Below are 4,930 nucleotides of genomic sequence, written 5' to 3' on the forward strand. Positions count from 1 at the left end.
TGCCTTTTCTCAATTGAAAGGCAACATCCGTGAACGATTTCAAAGAGGGTGGCTGGCAGGGGGTGGAAAGAGCCCCTGCTGCCATTTCAGCAGGGGTTCTTTCCACCCCCTGCCAGCCTCCCTCTTTGCACGTGTGCACGGATGTTGCCTTTCAGTTGAGAAATGCCATTGTGTGCACTTGCAGACCCAAGCTGGGGAAACAACTGACTTCTAATCCAAGGCAGGGATTTCTTTGCTTCCCCAGCTCGGCTCTGGCGGTGCACACAACTGAAAGGCAACATTCACATATGCACAGGGCCCGAAAGAAGCCACAGAGAAGCCGTTCAGCAATTTGGGAGCCTGGGAGGGGGATGGAAGGAGCCCCTGCTGCTGCCTCCATCAGGCCCACCACCATAGCCACCCATTCACATTGTAGCTTGCTGATTATTTGGGAGGCCGGGGGGGGGTGAAAGGAGCCCCAACTGCTACCTCCACCATCCTTGCTACCATGGCTTGATTTTGAAGGTACTGTAGTATAAATTACAAACATGCTTGCTTGTTCCTTGTCAACCTCTCTACCGTCCCCCATTCACAGCACTGCTGTGGTTTGGTTTTCAAGTTACTTGAAATTTCTTGCTGGATTCCCCTTCAAAAATGTGCCTGTTGAGCTGGCTCGTGAGGTGGGGGTTTGGCTCAAATCGCTTGCCCGTACCACTACTCCCATCCAGTTCTAGGGTGAGCCTTCAAGCTGTTCTGGCTGAATTTCAAGCCGGCTCACACACCCCTAGGCTACACCATGTGTTTTTGTGAGGTGGGAGGATTCATTTGACAATAACTGGATACAGTATACATAGTTAAAGATGCATAGGGATAGTGAATATCTGCACAGAAAATGGAGGCAACATATCCCCTACACCATGCTGTACTACCGTAGTTTCAATAACCCCTTCCATTTTAGTAAAATTTCTTTTCCCAATGCCTCTTCCACCAGTTTCAATTTTCCTTGCTCAGGCAGAATGAACAGTGCCAAAACGTTGCCTTTGTAAGGGATCTGAACCACCACACAGAACAGTCTCTTATCATAGTAACTCTTAAAATAGCCGACTTTCTTCATCATATCAACTTTCATTTTTGTGTCTACATCCACAAAGAAGAAATCTTCTTGAGCATTCAGAAGACTGAAAGGATTTCCCCAGGAGACTTATGAAAAGAAAGGCAAGAGAATCATAGTTATACTGTGCAAAAACATCTGTGCATTTTAAAAATCTAAAGGAGTGCAATATGTATTCCAAAATAATTAAAAGATCAGAAATCGAATATGGGCCTTTGTGCTTGTGAACATTTTCTTGTTTTAGTAATTCAGTTTTCAGAGGTACATTTGTGTTCACAGTTGTGTTCTAAAACCTTCTTTTCATTTGCATAATGGGAAGGAGTGATTTTCTCCAATCCCCTCTTTGATCTAGAATTTCCTGAAGCCCTCAAAAATCTGCTATTGAGGATTAAGAATCGTCCCATCTGCATCTTGTTTAAATGGAACAAGCCTATAAACTGAATGGCTGAACAAGGTTTATGGGTTTCTCTTGACAAGGAGATTTTCTTTGACTATATGACTTTTGCTGATATCATACAGAGCTTGAAAATGAGCAGAAGGACACCAGAGAGAAGCAGCAACTAATCTTTTGGAGATAGCAGCATCTAGAACTACTTCTCGAAGAACAGATCCCTAATAGCAGAAAAAGGAAATTTGCAACAACATGCAACTAAAAAAGGCATTGCTGCACTTCAGGGATGGAGCAGGTTCCCAAACTGATGGGAGACAATATTTATTAATTTATTAGAAGCATTTAATATACCACCCTGTCCAAAGACTCCGGGTTGTGTACAATGACATGTAAATAAGGTAACATTAAAAATTACAATCAAAAATTACATTAAAAATTGAGAACTAAAATAGATAATGGAAAGGAAATGAAGTAAACTTCAGGGCAAATGCCTGGCAAAAAAGAAAGGTCTTCAGTAAGGATTTAAAGACTGGTGAAGAGGGGGCTAGATGAATCTGAAGGGGAATAGAATTCCAAAGAAGTGGAGTAGCAACCGAAAAAGCCCTTTCACGAGTCCTAGAACTCTGAATCTCTCGAAAATCAGGGGCCGACAAAAGTGCCATCTGAAATTATCTAACAGGACAGGATGTAACTGGATGGGGGCAGCAATTCTGTAGGTAAACAGGCGCCAATCCCCTCAAGGCTTTGAAGGCAAGAACCAGTACTTTGAATTGAATTCGGAAGTGAATGAGTTACCAGTGCAGCGACTGGAGGAGAGGAAAGTTATTACCCTATCAGACCCTATCATATCTTTTGGCACCCATGAGTAGGTGAGCCACTGCATTCTGGATCCGCTGAAGCTTCCCATTCGTATTCAAAGGTAGCCCTAGGTAAAGCACATTACAGTAATCTAAGCGAGAGATGACAAGGGCTTTAGTCACTGTCGTTAGTGCCTACCAACCAAGATAAGGGCGTAATTGCCAAACCAGATGAAACTGGGCAAATGCACTTCTAGCTGCAGCCTCAATGTGTTGTTCAAGCAGGAGACGTGATTACAAACGAACCCCCAAGTCACAGACAAGCTCCTATGGGGGTAGCACCACCCTATCAAAAAAAAAGGTTTGGATCCAACTGTTGGGCAGTATGAGGGCTGAATAAGAGCAGCTCAGTCTTGTGTGTGTGTGTGGCGGGGGTGTTAGTCTGAGCTTATTTTGAGTGAAAACCCACTTCAGAACAAGTTGTAGCTCATTTGGAGAAGATTACCGCAAACAAGACCCATATCTGGATTGATCCTCAAAAAGAAACACAACTGTGCTTCCCTCACTCCCAGTTCCCCCATCTGAAGAACAAAACCCATATAATTTGGTGGGCAGTAACTGGCAGCAGGAGGGAGTTTGGCTTGCTCTCATACAGGTCTGACCCTTGAAGCTTTCTCAGCATAAACAGGACCATCATTTGAAGTTCTGGGGTAGGCTGGAAAGCCTTTTGTTACCAATTCCACCACCACACATACACACATCATAAAGGTAATGGTAGGACTTATTTTATTTTATTTTGCTTCCAAGGGAATTTGCAATAAGTGCAATAAGTGCTTTGAAAACATTGATGGTTTGCATGCTGAGAAGGGGCTTGCCCTTTCCAACTATTTTAGGAGGGAAAGTCCACTTACTTTACCTTTCACTATTATATAGTTTACAAGAACCATGACATCCTCTGGATCAAGACCCTGGATCACATCGACTAATTTCCCATCGCTTTTCTTCTTCAGGTAGGTTTGGATCTGGTCCTGGGCTTCTGTCCCATTTAGCAGGTCTATTGGAAGAACTTCAGCCTGGTGGTAAATTTTGGAATCATTCAAGAACTCTGCTAATGGCAACCATTTCTTATCTATGAAAAGAACATTCCCAATATGCAACTCAATTTCAGAGTTATTGCGGTTCAGCATTTGGAAGAGATGATGAAAACATTCATGTATTTCTTGCTCACTCATCTCTAAATTGTTCAGACCACTGAAAAAAGGTGATTTGCAGTGGCAGACTTAGCCCCCAGGAAGATCATTGCAAGGATAGTGAAAATGCTCAGTGGAGAAAAGAAAATGTTCTTGCCAGGATCCTCCAAAGCAGCCTGGTAGTATAATTTGAATGCAAAATCAGCATTTCCTGCAACTATCTTTTGACAAATCTCATTTTTGCTTCTTTGATGACCTTCAGTGGAATGATGAGGGTCATGTTGGTGGACATGGTCCTCATGGTGACCAGTAATATAATGAGCATAAGTAAAAGCACAGAGACCAGCAAACAGCAGGCAGAGGTGAACATTAGCCATCGTATTTCTATGGAGTTAATCTGCAACAAAAGTATCACATTATCTTTGTACATTTCAGTGTCATAATGGAAGATAGTTATCCACACATGAGGATAGGATCTTTATTTTGTGCCTATGGTCTCTGCAGCACTTGGTACTGAGAAAGGGCCACAACTGTATTGATAACAATTGGAACAGATAGGGATTGGTTCTTCTGCAGTAACCAGCAGCTCACAACCAATTGTGCAACCCTGTACTAAAATGTACAAGGCTCCAGATAACACCCTTGCCCTATGTTTAGTCTGCCCTTCCTAGCCGACCTAATGTCAGGCATCTGCGAACAGCATCACACAAACACCACAAAGCTGTAAAGGGTTTCAGGAAGGTGCTGCTTCTACAAATTGGAAGAAATCCCAGCCACAAATCCCTAAGCCATAAAGCTTCTAGGACATGGCTAGGAGTCCTCTTTCCCACAAAACATGTGCCTAAGATGCTCACCGCAACAGCCTTACACTATTGGTTGCAAACTGCACTATACCTGCCACAGTGGGGGTTATCCTACCTTGGCCCCATGCATCTCCCACCAACCCTGCAGTAATGCAGCCAATCCCCTCTGCAGGTCTGCCAAATAGATGTCTGTCCCATTGTGGGAAAGATGTGCGCCATCACCCCGGTAAAGGTCAGGAGAAGAAAAAACAATATCTGGGTGAGGAATCACTCCACCTCTGTGTAAGGAGACAAACTTGCCCATGTCCCGATTAACTTTTTTCCAAGCCCTGCCAATCTTGTCCAGGGTTCTGGCTCCCTTGCAGACCCTGTGTTGAAGTAGGTTGGACCAAGCTGAGTGTACGCCTGGTACCCAAAGAAAGATAACCTCCCAGTCCCAGGCTCTTTTCTGGGAAATGGCCAAGTCATTTAACTCCAACTGTAACCACAATATATTGGTAGGTGGGTTGGCCTCTAGATGCTCCCTCAAAGCAGGTATCAGTTGGTCAAAAAAGCATCCCACGATGACGGATCCAATAGATCGATACCCACCACCCCAGGCTGAGCTGTGTTCACGCACCCACTAATGGGCCCAAAAATTATAGAGTGATCAAAGATCA

At 43.9% G+C, this 4,930-nt stretch overlaps 1 pseudogene; it reads right to left on the reverse strand.

Moving 5' to 3' along the window:
• Window positions 1-1,546: 1,546 nt before the first annotated feature.
• On the reverse strand, window positions 1,547-3,845 carry LOC128340310 (thyroxine-binding globulin-like; annotated as a pseudogene).
• Window positions 3,846-4,930: the final 1,085 nt, after the last annotated feature.

The sequence above is a fragment of the Hemicordylus capensis genome, chromosome 1 (assembly GCF_027244095.1).
Source record: "Hemicordylus capensis ecotype Gifberg chromosome 1, rHemCap1.1.pri, whole genome shotgun sequence".
Lineage (NCBI taxonomy): Eukaryota > Metazoa > Chordata > Lepidosauria > Squamata > Cordylidae > Hemicordylus > Hemicordylus capensis.